Source organism: Mus musculus, chromosome X (genome assembly GCF_000001635.26).
Source record: "Mus musculus strain C57BL/6J chromosome X, GRCm38.p6 C57BL/6J".
Taxonomy (NCBI): Eukaryota; Metazoa; Chordata; class Mammalia; order Rodentia; family Muridae; genus Mus; species Mus musculus.
The window spans coordinates 66,814,281-66,839,159 of NC_000086.7; the positions used below are offsets into that span (position 1 = coordinate 66,814,281).

The following is a 24,879-nucleotide window of genomic DNA, read 5'->3' on the forward strand; positions in this document are numbered from 1 at the left end:
TACAGAGCATCCACATACACAAAATAACCTCCCTCCAAAGCAGACAGATTTCAAATGCATAAATAATTAATCATAGTACTATGGAAAAACAACATGAACAAGCCAAGCACAGAATCAGTCAGTAAAAAACAGACAAAATAGAAACAAAAACTGCAATAAAGAATCAATGATTATTCTGGTCCACCACCCTGGAAGAAAGTCAGAATGGCTACGATCAGTAACACAAGTGAGAGCTAATTCTGTCAAGGATGTAAGATAGAAAAGGAGGACACTCCTCAATTGCTGGTGGGATGAAAACTTATACAACTACTTTTGAAGGCGACAGCTTCGAAGAAAATTGGGAATACATTTACCTCAAGACCTAGCTACATCACTCTAAGACATATACTCAAAAGATGTTCTACCCTACTACAAGGATACTTCCTCAACTATGTTCATAGCCACTCTATTCATAATAAGCCTAAGCTGGAAACAATCTACATTTTCCTCAATTGGAGAATATAAAGAAACTGTGGTACTCAGCCATTAAGAACAAGGACATCATGAATTTTGAAGAAAAACATATGCAACTAGAAATATCATCCTAAATGAGGTAACCCAGAACCAAAAGGACACACATAGTATGTATTTACTTATGAGTACATATTAGCCATTAAGGACAGAATAACCATGCTACAAAACACAGACCCAGAGAAGATTAGTAAAAAGGAGGGTTCAAGAAGGGACATAAGAAATTCACTATGAAGGAGAAATAGAATAAACATTATTGGTGAAAGGGGGGGGGGCTCTGTATGAAGGCATGGCGATGAGAACAGGAGGGATTTGGTGGTAGGTAGAAAAGAATACAAGAAGAGAAACTTGAATTTTGGAGTATCTCAGGGATGAACTAGAAATCTAGTCCAACAGTATTCACAGGAGTCTATGCAGTGACCTAAGCAATGGGGCTATTGTTCTAAACTGGCCATCTCTGAGACATTAACCCAGTCACAAAAGATGCAACATACAATTTGCTGTACTTATAACGTGTGCTACGGTAGAAGTAGAACAGAAATAATGAGAATGGACAACCGATAACTGACCTTGAGAGCCATGCCACAAGATGAGGCCTACCCATGTCACTGCGTGGAGGTCAAGAAATAAGAGGCTGAATAGGTCAGAGACATGAAATGGCATACCTGGCACATGCCTGGTACAAAATTTTTAAAAAAGCCAATGAAATGATGCATAATGATATTCTCCTATACACATAGATTGGTGATTACAGTTGTCTATAAGGAAGCAACGTTTTACTACAGAGCAATTGTGATAAAAACTGCATGGTACTGGTATAGAGACAGACCAGTAGACCAATGGAATAGAATTGAAGACCCAGAAATGAACCCACACACCTATGGTCACCTGATCTTCGACAAGGGAGCTAAAACCATCCAGTGGAAGAAAGACAGCATTTTCAACAATTGGTGCTGGCACAACTGGTTGTTATCATGTAGAAGAATGCTAATCGATCCATACCTATCTCCTTGGACTAAGGTCAAATCTAAGTGGATCAAGGAACTTCACATAAAACCAGAGACACTGAAACTTATAGAGGAGAAAGTGGGGAAAAGCCTTGAAGATATGGGCACAGGGTAAAAATTCCTGAACAGAACAGCAATGGCTTATGCTGTAAGATCGAGAATTGACAAATGGGACCTAATGAAACTCCAAAGTTTCTGCAAGGCAAAAGACACCGTCAATAAGACAAAAAGACCACCAACAGATTGGGAAAGGATCTTTACCTATCCTAAATCAGATAGGGGACTAATATCCAACATATATAAAGAACTCAAGAAGGTGGACTTCAGAAAATCAAATAACCCCATTAAAAAATGGGGCTCAGAACTGAACAAAGAATTCTCACCTGAGGAATACCGAATGGCAGAGAAGCACCTGAAAAAATGTTCAACATCCTTAATCATCAGGGAAATGCAAATCAAGACAACCCTGAGATTCCACCTCACACCAGTCAGAATGGCTAAGATCAAAAATTCAGGTGACAGCAGATGCTGGCATGGATGTGGAGAAAGAGGAACACTCCTCCATTGTTGGTAGGATTGCAAGCTGGTACAACCACTCTGGAAATTAGTCTGGCGGTTCCTCAGGAAATTGGACATAGTACTACCGGAGGATCCAGCAATACCACTCCTGGGCATATATCCAGAAGATGCCCCAACTGGTAAGAAGGACACATGCTCCACTATGTTCATAGCAGCCTTATTTATAATAGCCAGAAGCTGGAAAGAACCCAGACGCCCCTCAACAGAGGAATGGATACAGAAAATGTGGTATATCTACACAATGGAGTACTACTCAGCTATTAAAAAGAATGAATTTATGAAATTCCTAGCCAAATAGATGGACCTGGAGGGCATCATCCTGAGTGAGGTAACACATTCACAAAGGAACTCACACAATATGTACTCACTGATAAGTGGATATTAGACCAAAACCTAGGATACCCAAGATATAAAATACAATTTCCTAAACACATGAAACTCAAGAAAAATGAAGACTGAAGTGTGGACACTATGCCCCTCCTTAGAAGTGGGAACAAAACACCCTTGGAAGAAGTTACAGAGACAAAGTTTGGAGCTGAGATGAAAGGATGGTCCATCTAGAGACTTCCATATCCAGGGATCCACCCCATAATCAGCATCCAAATGCTGACACCATTGCATACACTAGCAAGATTTTATCGAAAGGACCCAGATATAGCTGTTTCTTGTGAGACTATGCCGGGGCCTAGCAAACACAGAAGTGGATGCTCACAGTCAGCTAATGGATGGATCACAGGGCTCCCAATGGAGGAGCTAGAGAAAGTACCTAAGGAACTAAAGGGATCTGCAACCCTATAGGTTCAACAACATTATGAACTAAGCAGTACCCCAGAGCTCTTGACTCTAGCTGCATATGTATCAAAAGATGGCCTAGTCGGCCATCACTGGAAAGAGAGGCCCATTAGACACGCAAACTTTATATGCTCCAGTACAGTGGAACGCCAGGGCCAAAAAGGGGGAGTGGGTGGGTAGGGGAGTGGGGGTGGGTGGGTATGGGGGACTTTTGGTATAGCATTGGAAATGTAAATGAGCTAAATACCTAATAAAAAATGGAAAAAAAAAGGAAGCAAATGCTTGGGTCTTATGGTACTTTTAACAGAAGGAGCAGGGGTGTCTCTGGCTCTTTGGCCATCTTTTGTGACCCTTTTATTCATACTGGGTTGCTTTTTCCAGCTTTAATATGAGGGGAGGTGCATAGTTTCATGGAAATTGGTACGCCATGTTTGGTTGAAATCCATAGGAGGCCTACCCTTTTGTGAACAGAAATTGAGAAGTGGATGGCAGTGAGCAGAGCAAGGTAAAAGAACAAATTAGAGGAGAATGGTGAGAGAAAACTGGAAGGGATGTAAAAATTTTAATAATTGAAAAAAGACTCAATTAAAAAATAAATTGGTTCATGTGAAGTATAGGATTGGTAAAACTTTAACTTCACTGACAAAAAGATAGAGAAAATTCCCCTTCATAAACTAGGGGTGAAAAGGGGCTATTAGAATAGATGCCAGTGGAGTTCAGAAAACTATTAGAACATACCATAAATTCTATCTGGAAAAAAAAAGATAAAATATGTGGAAGTTTCTGGATGAGTATGACTTAAGGAGGTTAAATCAAGATAAGAACAAGCTAAGCATATCTATAAAAGGCCACAAGTTTGAAAAGTTAAGTCTTGCAACTATAAAAATCCAGGACTAAGTATATTCACTACTTTTTTATTTTAGTTAGGTATTTATTTCATTTATATTTCCAATGCTATTCCAAAAAGACCCCCACACGCTCCCCCACCCACTCCCACTTCTTGGCCCTCGTATTGCCCTGTACTGAGGCATATAAAGTTTGCAAGACCAATGGGCCTCTCTTTCCACTGATGGCCGGACAGACCATCTTCTGATACATATGCAGCTAGAGACACGAGCTCTGGGGGGTACTGGTTAGTTCACATTGTTGTTCCACCTATAGGGTTGCAGACCCCTTTAGCCCCTTGGGTACTTTCTCTAGCTCCTCCATTGGGGGCCCTGTGATCCATCCAATAGCTGACTGTGAGCATCCACTTCTGTGTTTGCTTAGGCCCCTGCATAGTCTCACAAGAAACAGCTATATCAGGGTCCTTTCAGCAAAATCTTGCTAGTGTATGCAATGGTGTCAGCGTTTGGAAGCTGATTATGGGATGGATCCCCGGGTATGGCAGTCTCTAGATTGTCCATCCTTTCATCACTGTCTTCCAGCTCTTGTATGTGCTCATGCTCTCCTGCATCACCTGCCCTCCCTCTCTCTCCCTCTTCTTCAGTCCCTCCCTCCATAAAATAGTTGTTGAAGGCCTAGCAAGAACAATAGGACAGCTAAAGAAGATCAAGGGAATACTAATTGGAAAAGAAGTCAAAGTATCACTATTCACAGATGATAGAAAAATGTCAACCACAGTATACCTTATCTTCCACTCATCTATACTTTTTTGTGTAAATGTGTTGTATTGCTTTATATTCTTGTACTTAATATGCTGTCTTAGAGGAAGTGCAGTTGTGACTCCGTAACCAAAATTGCAAATCTCAGGAATTCCTTAAACTGACAAGATTCTGAAGACCTCTTCAAAAGGTATTTTAAGTAGTAAAGATGATTTAGAAGAGAAAATTTTCTGCTCTTCAAGCTATCTCCACGTTACAGAAGGAGAGACAAGATGTTCTTATATGTTTTAATCCATGTTTGGGTGAAACTTTCAATGACACACAGTTGCCTCTGAGCTATCCATTAATGTGCAAGTAATTCCTATTCCGTAGGTGCTACAAGGAATTCCCTGGTTTGCTAAGACAGACTTGGTTACAGTCATTTCTTGGGTCTATTGTTGGCTTCTAAGTGAACAGACATATGTTAATGCATCCCTAAGAAAAGTTATACAACAGATGGACAAAACCTACACCATAATCATGTGTTTAATTCTTTTTCCAAAACAAAGAAATTAAATCAGTGTAAATATTAGACAAAATGAAAATGTAGTGAAAATGTGATACCTATAAACAAGCTAATTTTATTAAACTGTTAAAATAAAATATGAAGAAAAATGGGAAGGCACAGATTAAGTAAAGTAACAGATTTGAAAGATAAAAAAAAGTCAAAAGCTGTATGTTCACTCTCAAAGATGGATGCTTGCAGGGGAGAGAGTGTAAGATAGATAAAGAAGGGAAAACAGTATAGAAAATGAACATGTGACACGAAAAATTCATAGGTAGCAGTGTGATAAGGGAGAAAATATATTAAAATACCCTTGTTCAAATTAACATATCTAATCTCTGCATGTTAATCTTAAATACAATAAAATGAACTGATACACTCAAACAACCTTGAAGGCAAAAAATTGCAGGACAATGTGAGCCTTAATCTACTCAAAATGATTCCTTACACATACATATTACGAGCCAGACATCAGTCTGACTAGAGCACTGCACACCACATACTTTATAGGGAACTGATGAAGATGTAGCATTTATCTTCCTGCCAAAATTGGCTATTATTATAATCAAAATGGTTTGTGCACTTTGACCTAATTCCTTCTTGTGTCCTACAGTCATTTACCAGGAATTTCTCTCAGTGTAGACCCTATTCAGTGTTCTGTTTCTTTGTGGAGAATTGAAATAGTCATGAAAATAACTTTGTATTATGTTTTCTTTTGTATTAGGAGATCTCTTAACGTTGTCATTAAACTATTTTCTAACTTGTAGGATTACAATTAACAATTCTCTTCACACCCAGTATCACTGGGAAAACATCTTACTTTACAGCAGAGGAAGATAATTAAAAAAATTGCCAACTATTCAAAATGTAGAGTAACAATGCAGCCCATATACCTAAGGCTCAGGGAAAATCACTGAAGATGGAGATAATAACTAAAAACTATTTAATGACATTGAGGGGAGAGAGGTCACAGAAGATCAATGGGGAAAAAGGGGTACAAATGATGTAAATATAGAATCTAGGGAGGTCATCTTCTATAATTTTGTAGTAAAGGTCACTGACAGTGTACTTTTGGAATCAAAAAAATAAATCCTCAGGGTATATAAACAAAATTTACATTTAGCATCTTTCCTTTTTCCATATATAAAAAAGTTACTGTAGCAGGGTGTGCATTGCAAGAAGTCAGACTCTCCAATCTATTCCTATTATCCCCTGCAATTTTAATCCTTTCATGGCACTGTTATACAAATTCTAAAAATTATTTGCTTATAAATTGAAGATACAGTAGCTACATTGAATTTTACCCTGATCACTCCCTTGGGTCCTATGAAATACGTGGGTTACCTATTATATGTTCTCCACTGCAAAAGAATAACTTTATCTCTTTCAAAATACATGGGTGAAATGAAGAAAAAACAATATAAATCAGTCTATGAATCAATCACTTTACCAAAGTCTCAACAGCTCATACTGCATAATGGAAAGCATCTCATTAGGTTTTTGTTGTTGTTGTTGTTTTGTTTGCTTTTTGTATTGTTTATTTGAGACAGGGTTTCTCTGTATAGCTCTGGCAGTCCTGAAACTCACTCTGTAGACCAGACTAGCCTCAAACTCAGAAAACTGCCTGCCTCTGCCTCCCAAGTGCTGGGATGAAAGGTGTGGAGAAACCACTGCCCAGTTATCTCATCAGTTCTTAATGTTATACTATCATCATCATGCAAAAGCTACAGCAAACAATGAACTCAGGAGATTTACTCTGTCAAGAAGTGACTGTCTCTGTCTCATTCTCTATCTCTCTCTCTCTCTCTTTCACACACACACACACACACACACACACACACACACACACACACACACACATCAGGACATTGTTAATGTTTGCTCCTATTCAATATACTATTCGAAGTCCTAGCCAGAGCAATTAGACGAAAAAGGGGGCCAAAGGGATACAAATTGGAAAGGAAGAAGTCAAATTATCACGATTTGCAGGTGATATGATAATATACTTCAGTGGCCACAAAAATTCCAGCAGAGAACTCCAGAACCTGATAAACAACTTCAGCAAAGTGGCTGGATATAAAATTAACTCAAATAATTCAGTGGACTTCCTCTACTCAAAGGATAATCAGGATGAGCAAGAAATAAGGGAAATAACATCTTTCACAATACATTTACACAATAGAGTACTACCTAGCTATTAAAAAATGGATTTATAAAAATGTTGGACAAATGGATGTATCTTGAGGATATCATTGTTAGTGAGGTAACCCAATCACAAAAGTAGTAATTAGATATGCACTCACTGGTAAGTGGATATTAGCCCAGAAACATAGACTACCCAAGATACAATTTGCAAAACACAAGAAATTCAAGAAGGAAGACCAATGGGTGGATACTTCATTTCTCCTTAGAATAGGGAACAAAACACCCAAACAAGGAGTTACAGAGACAAAGTGTGGAGCTAAGACCAAAGGATGGACCTTCTAGACACTGCCCCACCCATGGTTCCATCCCATAATCAATCACCAAACCCAGACACTATTGCATATGGCAGAAAGATTTTGATGAAGGGAACCTGTTATAGGTGTCTCATATGAGGCTATGCTACTGCATGGTAAATACAGAAGTTGATGCTCACAGTCATCTATAAAATGGAACACAGGGCACCCAATGGAGAAGCTAGAGAAAGTACCTAGGAGCTGGAGGGGTCTGCAACCCTATAGGTAGAACAACAATATGAACTACCAAGTACCCCCAGAGCTCATATCTCTAGCTGCATATGTAGCAGAAGATGGCCTACTTGGCCATCAAAGGGAAGAGAGGCCCCTTTTGTGAACTTTATATGCCCCAGTACAGGAGAATGGCAGGGTCAAAAATCAGAAGTAAGTAGGTAGGGGAGCAGGGCGCAAGGAGGGTATAGGGAACATTTGGGATATCATTTGAAATGTAAATAAAGAAAATATCTAATAAAATTAAAAAAAAAAACAAAAAAAACCAAAGAAACCTAAAAAATGGATGGATTTCTAGACGAATATTATCTATTATAGAGCAAATAAGAAGGCCTGATCTATTCTGAAGGGAAATGGAGGAGAGAAGTAGATCTGGTGGACAGGGGAAGTGAAGATGAAGGACTACGATGTACGGAGAAGGACATTAGAGTGTGGATATAATACATGAGGAAATAATAAATAAATAAATAAATAAATAAATAAATGTGAAAAAAACGAGAATGTGGATATGTGCAAGCTCATCTATGATTACAGAAGGCACTTTATATGTACCTGCAGCTAATCTGAATATCCACCTACAAGTCATATTAAACGTAGAAGGTGGTAAGCCTTACTCAGAAAGGCCCTGATCAATTTTTTATTTCATCACATCAGTACCATTCTAAATAGGGCACTGCATACAAAGCCTTTAAGGAGATGTTCACACATTCATAAACAGTCTTGTTAGTTTTATCTCACCACTAACCATAGCCATAAAAAGCGAAGTAAAGGGTCATACAGAAACCTATTACTATAGAAGTTTTGTTATTATATATACACATATAAGAAATCAAAAGAGTCAATAATAATGGGAAAGCCATGCTCTCCACTTTACACCTTTCACCACCAAGCGAAACATGCAGTGAGGAACTGTTTATATCTAGTTGGATCATTAGCCAAATGGTTTCCTCCAGCAAACAACTTAGGCTATTGTAAATATTTTGTAAATTGCAAAAACTCTTCATAAGGTGATATTATTGAACAAGGAAGTCAGAGTGGTACCTGTAGAATCAGCACCTCTACTAATCAGCATTCATGGTACTGAAAGTTACTCTGAATGATACCAGAGGATAAATGTAACCATCAACACAACTACAAACCATGTGCTCTACATGGTGATTTGCCTACATGCTGTACTGGTGAAATAGTGGCACAAATGCAATGCAAGTAACTAATTAATCTCTCAATGGGTTTAAGGCCTGCTGTACAAGATGGAACCCATATCCTGGGGTCAAGAATCTAAGTCATGGGCCTAGGAAAGAAACGCATGTTCTATTTTTCTTCTAAATGTACAATTAAATGACTCCTAAGGATGTTCTCCTATACGCATACCAGTGTCTTGATCAGCCATAATAAGCTAGTGGATGGAAAAACACAGACCCAGAATTGGGCAGGATGCAGAGAATGAGAGAATTTGAACAAATACAGGACAATTCCAAGTCAGTATTGCCTCAGCTAGATCCATCACTCTTAGTAATTTTATCACTGTACTCCATAGAGTTTAGAACTTATTAACTGTCCTCTACTTATAAACTCTAGAAAAGAAACCAAAATATATTTTAAACTTATGCCTTTGCCCAGATTCCCTACCTGTTTTAACACTAAAGTATGAAATAGTCATCAATAAATTTGGTACCTATTCCCCCTATTGTACATAAAATTAGTGTTCTAATGTTCCTGGGTAGATAGTAACTGCATATATACTGCCATTTACACCCAGAGCACAATTTCAGGGCATGATGATTCTTGTTTTTACACAAAGATTTGTTCTTCATGTGTTTATAGGACTGAAACAAATCAAGACTATAGCCTGGTATATAGTGCTGATTTCACGTATCTTTACCCTTCCCCATACTTTCAACGGTAATTATAACATAAATAAACATAATATAACATACATAAAGTACTAGCTTTCATCCTGTTCTACTTAGGAAATTCTCTCACTATCTATCAAAATTCTCCCTGAATGTACATTTACTCATGTTTTTTCTTTAAATGAATACTCATCTCTGTAACAAAGCAATATGTTGACTACTATTTTCTTTTTTTTTTGTCTACTTTACTACAATTAGTAAGTTTGGCTTATTTGCTTTTAAATATTACCTTTGTTTTCTAACCTGTACATTTATGATGAACAATTTTGTGGTGAATACACCCTAAGTTACATTGATGTCCAGACAGTTACAATGCATCCTGCTATCAAAAAGGTTTATCTCTCACATGTTGAAGTTTTAACCAAATTATATCACCACAAACATTGTATGAGTGAGATTTACTTCAGACAAAGAAGTCCTGAAAAGATCTAAGTCACATAAGTTAACTGTTTTGTACTGCCCCAACATGTCCCATCATATCCTAGAGACTTTGTCATACTCCTAGAAAAGACTTGGGACTGTTCACAGGGTCCCCAATAGAGGAGTTAGAGCAAGTACTGAAGGAGATGAAGGGGTTTGCAACCTATATGAAGAACAACAGTATCAACCAACCTGAACCCCATACCTGCTATGGACTAAACTACCTAGCAAGAGTACACATGGAGAGACCCATGGCTCCACCTGCATATGTAGCAGAGGACAGCCTTTTTGAGAATCAATGTGAGAAGAGGCCTTTGGTACTGTGAAGGCTTGATACCCCAAATGTTTGTGAATACCAGGGCAGGAAAGTGGGAGAAAGTGGGTGGGTGAGGTAACACCCTCACAGAAGCAGGAGGAGTATAGATGGGATAGGGGGGAAATTGGTAAATGGGAAAACATTTGAAATTTAAATAAAGGAAATATATAATAAAATATAATTAAAAAACAGTATAGAGAGTGGTAAAAACAGGAAATCTTGGAGTATCTAAAAACCTTGTATTTTATTACATAAGAAACCTTAAAGACGTATTCACCTATCTTCCCCCTTCTTGATTTTCTTGTGTTTTCCAAATTGTATATTGAGTATTTTAAGTTTATAGGCTAATATCCCCTCATCAGTGAGTACATATCTAATGACATCTTTTGTATTTCGGTTACCTCACTAAGAATGATATCCTGAAGATACATCCACTTGACCAAGAATTTCATAAACTCATTGTTTTTAATAGCTGAATAGTACTCCAGTGTATAAAAGTACCATATTTTCTGAATCCATTCCTCTGTTGGGAGACATCTGGGTTCTTTCCAGCTACTGGCTATAATAAATAAGGAGGCTATGAACATAGTGGAGCATACACTATAGATAGAATAACAATATGAACTATCCAGTATCTCCAGAGCTCACATGTAGCAGAAGATGGCCTAATTGGCCATCATTGGGAAAAGAGACCTCTAAGTCGTGCAAACTTTATATGCCCCAGTACAGGGGAATGCCAGGGCTACGAAGTGGGAGTTGGTGGGTAGAGGATCAGGGTGCAAGGAGAGTATAGGGAACTTTTGGGATAGCATATGAAATGTAAATAAGGAAAATATCTAATAAAATTTTAAAAAGAAAAAAAGAATGAAACCTAAAAGAAATGGATGTATTTCTAGATGAATATTATCTACTGTAGAGCAAATATGAAGGCTTGATCTCTTGTGAAGGGAAATGGAGAAGAGAAGTAGATTTGGTGGACAGGGGAAGTGTAGGGCAGGGGCTATGAGGTGTATAGAAAGAAGTAAACTAGAGTCTGGATGTCATACATGAGGAAAGAATAAATAAATAAATAAATAAATAAATAAATAGATAAATAGATAAATAGATAAATAAATAAAATATAAATAAATACATAAATAGAAGTAGAAAAACAAGAACGTGGATATGTGCAAGCTCATCCATAATTACAGAAGGCACTTTACATGTACTTATAGATACTCTGAATATTCATCTACGAGTCATATTAAACGTAGAAGTTGGTAAGCCTTACTCTACTTAGAAAGGCCCTGATCATTTTTTTTTTATTCATCAGATCAGCGCCATTCTAAATAGGGCATTGCATACAAAGCCTGTAATGAAATGTTCACACATTCATAAACAGTCTTCTTAGCTTGATCAAACCTCTAATTATAGCCATTAAGGGCCAAGTAAAGGGTCATACAGAATCCTTCTACTATAGAAGTTTCTTTTAATATATATGAGAAATCAAAATAGAGTCACTAAATAATGGGGAAAACCATGCTCTCAACTTTACACCTTTCACCACCAAGTGAAACATGCAGTGATGAACTGTTTATATCTAGTTGGATCATTAGCCAAATGGTTTCCTCCAGCAAACAACTTAGGCTTTTGTAAATATTTTGTAAATTGCAAAAACTCTTCATAAGGTGATATTATTGAACAAGGAAGTCAGAGTGGTACCTGTAGAATCAGCACCTCTACTAATCAGCATTCATGGTACTGAAAGTTACTCTGAATGATACCAGAGGATAAATGTAACCATCAACACAACTACAAACCATGTGCTCTACATGGTGATTTGCCTACATGCTGTACTGGTGAAATAGTGGCACAAATGCAATGCAAGTAACTAATTAATCTCTCAATGGTTTTAAGGCCTGCTGTACAAGATGGAGCCCATATCCTGGGGTCAAGAATCTAAGTCATGAGCCTAGGAAAGAAACACATGTTCTATTTTTCTTCTAAATGTACAATTAAATGACTCCTAAGGATGTTCTCCTATACGCATACCAGTGTCTTGATCAGCCATAATAAGCTAGTGGATGGAAAAACACAGACCCAGAATTGGGCAGGATGCAGAGAATGAGAGAATTTGAACAAATACAGGGCAATTTCAAGTCAGTATTGCCTCAGCTAGATCCATCACTCTTAGTAATTTTATCACTGTACTCCATAGAGTTTAGAATTTATTAACTGACCTCTACTTATAAACTCTAGAAAAGAAACCAAAATATATTTTAAACTTATGCCTTTGCCCAGATTCCCTACCTGTTTTAACACTAAAGTATGAAATAGTCATCAATAAATTTGGTACCTATTCCCCCTATTGTACAAAAAATTAGTGTTCTAATGTTCCTGGGTAGATAGTAACTGCATATATACTGCCATTTACACCCAGAGTACAACAATTTCAGGGCATGATGATCCTTGTTTTTACACAAAGATTTGTTCTTCATGTGTTTATAGGACTGAAACAAATCAAGACTATAGCCTGGTATATAGTGCTGATTTCACGTATCTTTACCCTTCCCCATACTTTCAACTGTAATTATAACATAAATAAACATAATATAACATACATAAAGTACTAGCTTTCATCCTGTTCTACTTAGGAAATTCTCTCACTATCTATCAAAATTCTCCCTGAATGTACATTTACTCATGTTTTTTCTTTAAATGAATACTCATCTCTGTAACAAAGCAATATGTTGACTACTATTTTCTTTTTTTGTCTACTTTACTACAATTATTATATTTGGCTTATTTGCTTTTACTATTTACATTTGTTTTCTAACCTGTACATTTTACAATAAACAATTCTCTGGTGAATACACCCGAAGTTACATTGATATCAAGACAGTTACCATGCATCCTGCTATCAAAAAGGTTTATCTCTCACATGTTGAAGTTTTAACCAAATTATATCACCACAAACATTGTATGAGTGAGATTTACTTCAGACAAAGAAGTCCTGGAAAAGATCTAAGTCACATAAGTTAACTGTTTTGTACTGCCCGAACATGTCCCATCATATCCTAGAGACTTTGTCATACTCCTAGAAAAGACTTGGGACTGTTCACAGGGTCCCCAATAGAGGAGTTAGAGCAAGTAATGAAGGAGATGAAGGGGTTTGCAACCTATATGAAGAACAACAGTATCAACCAACCTGAACCCCATACCTGCTATGGACTAAACAACCTACCAAGAGTACACATGGAGGGACCCATGGCTCCACCTGCATATGTAGCAGAGGACAGCCTTGTTGGGAATCAATCTGAGGAGAGGCCTTTGGTACTGTGAAGGCTTGATATCCCAAATGTAGGTGAATACTAGGGCAAGAAAGTGCGAGTAAGGGGGTGGGTGAGGTAACACCCTCACAGAAGCAGGAGGAGGTTAGATGGGATAGGATGGAAATGGGTAAATGGCAAAATATTTGAAATGTAAATAAAGAAAATACCTAATAAAATAAAATACAGAACAGAGAGTGGTGAAATTCAGGAAAACATGGACTATGTTAAAACCTTCTATTTAATTACATTAGAAACCTTAAAGAAGTATTCACCAGTTGGTCTTCCCTCTTCTTGTGTTTTACAAATTGAGTATACTAAGCTTATGGGCTATTATCCGATGCTCAGTGAGTGCATAACTAACCACTTCTGTCATGATTGGGTTACTTCACTAAGGATGATATCCTCCAGATACATCCATTTGCCCATGAATTTCATAATCTCATTGTTTTTATTAGCTGAGTAGTACTCCAGTGTATAAATGTATCACATTTTCGGTATCCATTCCTCTGTTGGGAGACATCTGGGTTCTTTCCACCTTCTGGCTATTGTAATAAGGCGGCTATGAACATAGTGGACCATACCCTATAGGTAGAACAACAATATGAACTAAGCAGTATCCCCAGAGCTCATATGTAGCAGAAGATGGCCTAGTTGGGCATCATTGGGAAGAGAGACCTCTAGGTCTTGCAAACTTTATATGCCCCAGTACAGGGGAACGCCAAGGCTAAGATGTGAGAGTTGGTAGATAGAAGATCAGGGTACAAGGAGAGTATAGGGAACTTTTGGAATAGCATTTGAAATGTAAATGAGGAAAATATCTCATAAAATTAAAAAAAAGAATGAAACCTAAAATAAATGGATGTATTTCTAGACAAATATTATCTACTGTAGAGCAAATATGAAGGCTTGATCTCTTGTGAAGAGAAATGGAGGAGAGAATTAGATCTGGTGGACAGGGGAAGTGTAGGGCAGGGGCTATGAGGTGTGTAGAAAGAAGTAAGATAACGTCTGGATGTAATACATGAGGAAAGAATAAATAAATAAATAAATAAATAAATAAATAAATAAATAAATAGAAGTAAAAAAAAAAAGAATGTGGCCATGTGGAAGCTCACCTATAATTACAGAAGGCACATTACATGTACCTACAGATATTCTGAACATTCATCTACAAGTCATATTAAATGTATAGTTGGTAAGCCTTACTCTACTTAGAAAGGCCCTGATCAATTTTTTATTTCATCAGATCAGCACCATTCTAAATAGGGCATTGCATACAAAGCCTTTAAGGAGATGTTCAAACATTCATAAACAGTCTTGTTAGCTTCATCAAACCTCTAATCATAGCCGTTAAGGGCCAAGTAAAGGGTCATACAGAATCCTACTACTATAGAAGTTTCTTTTAATATATATACACATATGAGGAATCAAAACAAAGTCACTAAATAATAGGGAAACCATGCTCTCCACATTACAACTTTCACCATCAAGTGAAACATGCAATGATGAACTGTTTATATCTAGTTGGATCATTAACCAAATGGTTTCCTCCAGCAAACAACTTAGGCTATTGTAAATATTTTGTAAATTGCAAAAACTCTTCATAAGGTGATATTATTGAACAAGGAAGTCAGAGTGGTACCTGTAGAATCAGCACCTCTACTAATCAGCATTCATGGTACTGAAAGTTACTCTGAATGATACCAGAGGATAAATGTAACCATCAACACAACTACAAACCATGTGCTCTACATGGTGATTTGCCTACATGCTGTACTGGTGAAATAGTGGCACAAATGCAATGCAAGTAACTAATTAATCTCTCAATGGGTTTAAGGCCTGCTGTACAAGATGGAACCCATATCCTGGGGTCAAGAATCTAAGTCATGGGCCTAGGAAAGAAACGCATGTTCTATTTTTCTTCTAAATGTACAATTAAATGACTCCTAAGGATGTTCTCCTATACGCATACCAGTGTCTTGATCAGCCATAATAAGCTAGTGGATGGAAAAACACAGACCCAGAATTGGGCAGGATGCAGAGAATGAGAGAATTTGAACAAATACAGGACAATTCCAAGTCAGTATTGCCTCAGCTAGATCCATCACTCTTAGTAATTTTATCACTGTACTCCATAGAGTTTAGAACTTATTAACTGTCCTCTACTTATAAACTCTAGAAAAGAAACCAAAATATATTTTAAACTTATGCCTTTGCCCAGATTCCCTACCTGTTTTAACACTAAAGTATGAAATAGTCATCAATAAATTTGGTACCTATTCCCCCTATTGTACATAAAATTAGTGTTCTAATGTTCCTGGGTAGATAGTAACTGCATATATACTGCCATTTACACCCAGAGCACAATTTCAGGGCATGATGATTCTTGTTTTTACACAAAGATTTGTTCTTCATGTGTTTATAGGACTGAAACAAATCAAGACTATAGCCTGGTATATAGTGCTGATTTCACGTATCTTTACCCTTCCCCATACTTTCAACGGTAATTATAACATAAATAAACATAATATAACATACATAAAGTACTAGCTTTCATCCTGTTCTACTTAGGAAATTCTCTCACTATCTATCAAAATTCTCCCTGAATGTACATTTACTCATGTTTTTTCTTTAAATGAATACTCATCTCTGTAACAAAGCAATATGTTGACTACTATTTTCTTTTTTTTTTTGTCTACTTTACTACAATTAGTAAGTTTGGCTTATTTGCTTTTAAATATTACCTTTGTTTTCTAACCTGTACATTTATGATGAACAATTTTGTGGTGAATACACCCTAAGTTACATTGATGTCCAGACAGTTACAATGCATCCTGCTATCAAAAAGGTTTATCTCTCACATGTTGAAGTTTTAACCAAATTATATCACCACAAACATTGTATGAGTGAGATTTACTTCAGACAAAGAAGTCCTGAAAAGATCTAAGTCACATAAGTTAACTGTTTTGTACTGCCCCAACATGTCCCATCATATCCTAGAGACTTTGTCATACTCCTAGAAAAGACTTGGGACTGTTCACAGGGTCCCCAATAGAGGAGTTAGAGCAAGTACTGAAGGAGATGAAGGGGTTTGCAACCTATATGAAGAACAACAGTATCAACCAACCTGAACCCCATACCTGCTATGGACTAAACTACCTAGCAAGAGTACACATGGAGAGACCCATGGCTCCACCTGCATATGTAGCAGAGGACAGCCTTTTTGAGAATCAATGTGAGAAGAGGCCTTTGGTACTGTGAAGGCTTGATACCCCAAATGTTTGTGAATACCAGGGCAGGAAAGTGGGAGAAAGTGGGTGGGTGAGGTAACACCCTCACAGAAGCAGGAGGAGTATAGATGGGATAGGGGGGAAATTGGTAAATGGGAAAACATTTGAAATTTAAATAAAGGAAATATATAATAAAATATAATTAAAAAACAGTATAGAGAGTGGTAAAAACAGGAAATCTTGGAGTATCTAAAAACCTTGTATTTTATTACATAAGAAACCTTAAAGACGTATTCACCTATCTTCCCCCTTCTTGATTTTCTTGTGTTTTCCAAATTGTATATTGAGTATTTTAAGTTTATAGGCTAATATCCCCTCATCAGTGAGTACATATCTAATGACATCTTTTGTATTTCGGTTACCTCACTAAGAATGATATCCTGAAGATACATCCACTTGACCAAGAATTTCATAAACTCATTGTTTTTAATAGCTGAATAGTACTCCAGTGTATAAAAGTACCATATTTTCTGAATCCATTCCTCTGTTGGGAGACATCTGGGTTCTTTCCAGCTACTGGCTATAATAAATAAGGAGGCTATGAACATAGTGGAGCATACACTATAGATAGAATAACAATATGAACTATCCAGTATCTCCAGAGCTCACATGTAGCAGAAGATGGCCTAATTGGCCATCATTGGGAAAAGAGACCTCTAAGTCGTGCAAACTTTATATGCCCCAGTACAGGGGAATGCCAGGGCTACGAAGTGGGAGTTGGTGGGTAGAGGATCAGGGTGCAAGGAGAGTATAGGGAACTTTTGGGATAGCATATGAAATGTAAATAAGGAAAATATCTAATAAAATTTTAAAAAGAAAAAAAGAATGAAACCTAAAAGAAATGGATGTATTTCTAGATGAATATTATCTACTGTAGAGCAAATATGAAGGCTTGATCTCTTGTGAAGGGAAATGGAGAAGAGAAGTAGATTTGGTGGACAGGGGAAGTGTAGGGCAGGGGCTATGAGGTGTATAGAAAGAAGTAAACTAGAGTCTGGATGTCATACATGAGGAAAGAATAAATAAATAAATAAATAAATAAATAAATAGATAAATAGATAAATAGATAAATAAATAAAATATAAATAAATACATAAATAGAAGTAGAAAAACAAGAACGTGGATATGTGCAAGCTCATCCATAATTACAGAAGGCACTTTACATGTACTTATAGATACTCTGAATATTCATCTACGAGTCATATTAAACGTAGAAGTTGGTAAGCCTTACTCTACTTAGAAAGGCCCTGATCATTTTTTTTTTATTCATCAGATCAGCGCCATTCTAAATAGGGCATTGCATACAAAGCCTGTAATGAAATGTTCACACATTCATAAACAGTCTTCTTAGCTTGATCAAACCTCTAATTATAGCCATTAAGGGCCAAGTAAAGGGTCATACAGAATCCTTCTACTATAGAAGTTTCTTTTAATATATATGAGAAATCAAAATAGAGTCACTAAATAATGGGGAAAACCATGCTCTCAACTTTACACCTTTCACCACCAAGTGAAACATGCAGTGATGAACTGTTTATATCTAGTTGGATCATTAGCCAAATGGTTTCCTCCAGCAAACAACTTAGGCTTTTGTAAATATTTTGTAAATTGCAAAAACTCTTCATAAGGTGATATTATTGAACAAGGAAGTCAGAGTGGTACCTGTAGAATCAGCACCTCTACTAATCAGCATTCATGGTACTGAAAGTTACTCTGAATGATACCAGAGGATAAATGTAACCATCAACACAACTACAAACCATGTGCTCTACATGGTGATTTGCCTACATGCTGTACTGGTGAAATAGTGGCACAAATGCAATGCAAGTAACTAATTAATCTCTCAATGGTTTTAAGGCCTGCTGTACAAGATGGAGCCCATATCCTGGGGTCAAGAATCTAAGTCATGGGCCTAGGAAAGAAACACATGTTCTATTTTTCTTCTAAATGTACAATTAAATGACTCCTAAGGATGTTCTCCTATACGCATACCAGTGTCTTGATCAGCCATAATAAGCTAGTGGATGGAAAAACACAGACCCAGAATTGGGCAGGATGCAGAGAATGAGAGAATTTGAACAAATACAGGGCAATTTCAAGTCAGTATTGCCTCAGCTAGATCCATCACTCTTAGTAATTTTATCACTGTACTCCATAGAGTTTAGAATTTATTAACTGACCTCTACTTATAAACTCTAGAAAAGAAACCAAAATATATTTTAAACTTATGCCTTTGCCCAGATTCCCTACCTGTTTTAACACTAAAGTATGAAATAGTCATCAATAAATTTGGTACCTATTCCCCCTATTGTACAAAAAATTAGTGTTCTAATGTTCCTGGGTAGATAGTAACTGCATATATACTGCCATTTACACCCAGAGTACAACAATTTCAGGGCATGATGATCCTTGTTTTTACACAAAGATTTGTTCTTCATGTGTTTATAGGACTGAAACAAATCAAGACTATAGCCTGGTATATAGTGCTGATTTCACGTATCTTTACCCTTCCCCATACTTTCAACTGTAATTATAACATAAATAAACATAATATAACATACATAAAGTACTAGCTTTCATCCTGTTCTACTTAGGAAATTCTCTCACTATCTATCAAAATTCTCCCTGAATGTACATTTACTCATGTTTTTTCTTTAAATGAATACTCATCTCTGTAACAAAGCAATATGTTGACTACTATTTTCTTTTTTTGTCTACTTTACTACAATTATTATATTTGGCTTATTTGCTTTTACTATTTACATTTGTTTTCTAACCTGTACATTTTACAATAAACAATTCTCTGGTGAATACACCCGAAGTTACATTGATATCAAGACAGTTACCATGCATCCTGCTATCAAAAAGGTTTATCTCTCACATGTTGAAGTTTTAACCAAATTATATCACCACAAACATTGTATGAGTGAGATTTACTTCAGACAAAGAAGTCCTGGAAAAGATCTAAGTCACATAAGTTAACTGTTTTGTACTGCCCGAACATGTCCCATCATATCCTAGAGACTTTGTCATACTCCTAGAAAAGACTTGGGACTGTTCACAGGGTCCCCAATAGAGGAGTTAGAGCAAGTAATGAAGGAGATGAAGGGGTTTGCAACCTATATGAAGAACAACAGTATCAACCAACCTGAACCCCATACCTGCTATGGACTAAACAACCTACCAAGAGTACACATGGAGGGACCCATGGCTCCACCTGCATATGTAGCAGAGGACAGCCTTGTTGGGAATCAATCTGAGGAGAGGCCTTTGGTACTGTGAAGGCTTGATATCCCAAATGTAGGTGAATACTAGGGCAAGAAAGTGCGAGTAAGGGGGTGGGTGAGGTAACACCCTCACAGAAGCAGGAGGAGGTTAGATGGGATAGGATGGAAATGGGTAAATGGCAAAATATTTGAAATGTAAATAAAGAAAATACCTAATAAAATAAAATACAGAACAGAGAGTGGTGAAATTCAGGAAAACATGGACTATGTTAAAACCTTCTATTTAATTACATTAGAAACCTTAAAGAAGTATTCACCAGTTGGTCTTCCCTCTTCTTGTGTTTTACAAATTGAGTATACTAAGCTTATGGGCTATTATCCGATGCTCAGTGAGTGCATAACTAACCACTTCTGTCATGATTGGGTTACTTCACTAAGGATGATATCCTCCAGATACATCCATTTGCCCATGAATTTCATAATCTCATTGTTTTTATTAGCTGAGTAGTACTCCAGTGTATAAATGTATCACATTTTCGGTATCCATTCCTCTGTTGGGAGACATCTGGGTTCTTTCCACCTTCTGGCTATTGTAATAAGGCGGCTATGAACATAGTGGACCATACCCTATAGGTAGAACAACAATATGAACTAAGCAGTATCCCCAGAGCTCATATGTAGCAGAAGATGGCCTAGTTGGGCATCATTGGGAAGAGAGACCTCTAGGTCTTGCAAACTTTATATGCCCCAGTACAGGGGAACGCCAAGGCTAAGATGTGAGAGTTGGTAGATAGAAGATCAGGGTACAAGGAGAGTATAGGGAACTTTTGGAATAGCATTTGAAATGTAAATGAGGAAAATATCTCATAAAATTAAAAAAAAGAATGAAACCTAAAATAAATGGATGTATTTCTAGACAAATATTATCTACTGTAGAGCAAATATGAAGGCTTGATCTCTTGTGAAGAGAAATGGAGGAGAGAATTAGATCTGGTGGACAGGGGAAGTGTAGGGCAGGGGCTATGAGGTGTGTAGAAAGAAGTAAGATAACGTCTGGATGTAATACATGAGGAAAGAATAAATAAATAAATAAATAAATAAATAAATAAATAAATAAATAGAAGTAAAAAAAAAAAGAATGTGGCCATGTGGAAGCTCACCTATAATTACAGAAGGCACATTACATGTACCTACAGATATTCTGAACATTCATCTACAAGTCATATTAAATGTATAGTTGGTAAGCCTTACTCTACTTAGAAAGGCCCTGATCAATTTTTTATTTCATCAGATCAGCACCATTCTAAATAGGGCATTGCATACAAAGCCTTTAAGGAGATGTTCAAACATTCATAAACAGTCTTGTTAGCTTCATCAAACCTCTAATCATAGCCGTTAAGGGCCAAGTAAAGGGTCATACAGAATCCTACTACTATAGAAGTTTCTTTTAATATATATACACATATGAGGAATCAAAACAAAGTCACTAAATAATAGGGAAACCATGCTCTCCACATTACAACTTTCACCATCAAGTGAAACATGCAATGATGAACTGTTTATATCTAGTTGGATCATTAACCAAATGGTTTCCTCCAGCAAACAACTTAGGCTATTGTAAATATTTTGTAAATTGCAAAAACTCTTCATAAGGTGATATTATTGAACAAGGAAGTCAGAGTGGTACCTGTAGAATCAGCACCTCTACTAATCAGCATTCATGGTACTGAAAGTTACTCTGAATGATACCAGAGGATAAATGTAACCATCAACACAACTACAAACCATGTGCTCTACATGGTGATTTGCCTACATGCTGTACTGGTGAAATAGTGGCACAAATGCAATGCAAGTAACTAATTAATCTCTCAATGGGTTTAAGGCCTGCTGTACAAGATGGAACCCATATCCTGGGGTCAAGAATCTAAGTCATGGGCCTAGGAAAGAAACGCATGTTCTATTTTTCTTCTAAATGTACAATTAAATGACTCCTAAGGATGTTCTCCTATACGCATACCAGTGTTTTGATCAGCCATAATTAAAGTTTCCTCTTACAGTGGATGGAAAAACACAGACCCAGAACTGGGCAGGATGCAGAGAATGAGAGAATTTGAATAAATACAGGACAATTTAAAGTAGGTATTGCCTCAGCTAGATCCATCACTCTTAGTAATTTTATCACTGTACTCCATAGAGTGTAGAATTTATTAACTGACCTTTACTCATAAACCCTAGAAAAAAAACCAAAATACTATTTTAAACTTATGCCTTTTCCCAAATTCCCTAGCCATTTTATCACTAAATTATGAAATAGTCATCAATGAATTTGGTACCTATTCCCCCTATTGTACATAAAATTAGTGTTCTAATGCTCCTGGGTAAAAGAAAGTAACTGCATATATACTGCCATTTACACCCAGAGCACAATTTCAGGGCATGATGATTCTTGTTTTTACACAAAGATTTGTTCTTCATGTGTTTATAGGACTGAAACAAATCAAGACTATAGCCTGGTATATAGTGCTGATTTCACGTATCTTTACCCTTCCCCATACTTTCAACTGTAATTATAACATAAATAAACATAATATAACATACATAAAGAAATAGCTTTCATCCTGTTCTACTCAGGAAATTCTCTCACCATCAAAATTCTCCCTGAAAGTACATTTACTCATGTTTTTTCTTTAAATGAATACTCATCTCTGTATCAATGCAATATGTTGACTACTATTTTCTTTTTTGACAACTTTACTACATTTAGTATATATGGCTTATTTGCTTTTATTATTTACCTTTGTTTTCTAACCTGTACATTTTACAGTAAACAATTCTATGGTGAATACACCCTAAGTTACATTGATGTCCAGACAGTTACAATGCATCCTGCTATCAAAAACGTTTATCTCTCACATGTTTGAAGTTTAAACCAAATTATATCACCACAAATATTGTATGAGTGAGATTTATTTCAGACAAAGAAGTCCTGAAAATATCTAAGTCACCTATGCATCATCAACATTAGTTAACTGTTTTGTACTGCCCGAACATGTCCCATCATATCCTAGAGACTTTGTCATACTCCTAGAAAAGACTTGGGACTGTTCACAGGGTCCCCAATGGAGGAGTTAGAGCAAATACTGAAGGAGATGAACGGGTTTGCAACCTATAGGAAGAACAACAGTATCAAACAACCAGAACCCCTACATGCTATGGACTAATCCACCTTCCAAGAGTACACATGGAGGGACCCATGGCTCCACCAGCATATATAGTAGAGGACAGCCTTTTTGGGAATCAATGTGAGAAGAGGCCCTTAGTCCTGTGAAGGCTTGATGCCCCAAATGTAGGGGAATGCCAGGGAGAAAAATTGGGAGTAAGTGGGTGGGTGAGGTAACACCCTCACACAAGCAGGGGGAGGTTAGATGGGATGGGGGGGATATTGGTAAATGGGAAAACATTTGAAATGTAAATAAAGAAAATATCTAATAAAAAAAAAACAGAACAGAGAGTGGTGAAATTCAAGAAATCATGTAGTATCTTAAAACCTTGTATTTTGTTACATAAGAAAACTAAAAGAGGTATCAACCTGTTGGTCTTCTCTTTTCTTGACTTCCTTGTCTTTGCATATTATATATTGGGTAATCTATGTTTCTGGGCTAATATCCCGTTATCAGTGAGTGCATATTTAATGACTTCTTTTGTGATTGTGTACCTCACTAAAGATAATATCCTCCAGATACATCCATACATCCAAGAATTTCATAATTTCATTGTTTTTAATAGCTGAGTAGTACTCCATTGTGTAAATGTACCAAATTTTGTGTATACATTCATCTGTTGAGAAACATCAGGGTTCTTTGCAGTTTCTGGCTATTATAAATAAGGTGGCTATGAACATAGTGGACCATACCCTATAGGTGGAACAACAATATGAACTATCCAGTATCCCCAGAGCTCATATGCAGCAGCTTATGGCCTAATTGGCCATCATTGGGAAGAGAGACCTCTAGGTCTTGCAAACTTTATATGCCCCAGTACAGGGGAACACCAGTGCCATGAAGTCGAAGTGGGTGTATAGGGGATCAGGGAGCTGGGAGCATATAGGTTACTTTTGGGATAGCATTTGATATGTTAATAAAGAAAATATATAATAAAAATTTAAAAAAGAAAAAAATGAGAAAGAAACCTAAAGGATATGAATGTATTTCTAGATGACTATTATCTACTGTACAGCAAATAAGAAGGCCTGATCAATTCTGAAGGGAAAAGCAGAAGTAGATATGGTGGACAGGGAAAGTATACAGGGGAGGGGCTACAAGGTGTGTAGGGAAAAAGAAACTAGAATCTGGACATAATACACGAGGAAAGAATAAGTAAATTATAAATAAATAAATAAATAAATAAATGAATAGAAGGAAAAAAAGAATGTGGATATGTCCAAGCTCATCTATGATTACAGAAGGCACTTTTCATGTACCTACAGCTAATCTGAATATCCATCTACAAGTCATTAAACGTAGAAGGTGGTAAGCCTTACTCTACTTAGAAAGGCCCTGATCAATTTTTTATTTTATCACATCAGTGCCATTCTAAATAGGGCACTGCATACAAAGCCTTTAAGGAGATGTTCACAC

General features: G+C 36.8%; 6 non-coding genes across 6 annotated transcripts; all 6 read right to left on the minus strand.

The window, feature by feature from the left end:
* Nucleotides 1-8,375: 8,375 nt before the first annotated feature.
* Mir465d (microRNA 465d) lies at nucleotides 8,376-8,433 on the minus strand. Its single transcript, NR_106148.1, has one exon. It is a non-coding gene; the product is annotated as a microRNA 465d (primary transcript).
* A 3,241-nt stretch (nucleotides 8,434-11,674) lies between these two features.
* On the minus strand, nucleotides 11,675-11,755 carry Mir465c-1 (microRNA 465c-1). The gene has a single exon (NR_030562.1). It is a non-coding gene; the product is annotated as a microRNA 465c-1 (primary transcript).
* A 3,166-nt stretch (nucleotides 11,756-14,921) lies between these two features.
* Mir465b-1 (microRNA 465b-1) lies at nucleotides 14,922-15,000 on the minus strand. The gene has a single exon (NR_030560.1). It is a non-coding gene; the product is annotated as a microRNA 465b-1 (primary transcript).
* A 3,236-nt stretch (nucleotides 15,001-18,236) lies between these two features.
* Mir465c-2 (microRNA 465c-2) lies at nucleotides 18,237-18,317 on the minus strand. The gene has a single exon (NR_030563.1). It is a non-coding gene; the product is annotated as a microRNA 465c-2 (primary transcript).
* Nucleotides 18,318-21,483: 3,166 nt separating this feature from the next.
* Nucleotides 21,484-21,562, minus strand: Mir465b-2 (microRNA 465b-2). Its single transcript, NR_030561.1, has one exon. It is a non-coding gene; the product is annotated as a microRNA 465b-2 (primary transcript).
* A 3,209-nt stretch (nucleotides 21,563-24,771) lies between these two features.
* Nucleotides 24,772-24,845, minus strand: Mir465 (microRNA 465). The gene has a single exon (NR_030149.1). It is a non-coding gene; the product is annotated as a microRNA 465 (primary transcript).
* Nucleotides 24,846-24,879: the final 34 nt, after the last annotated feature.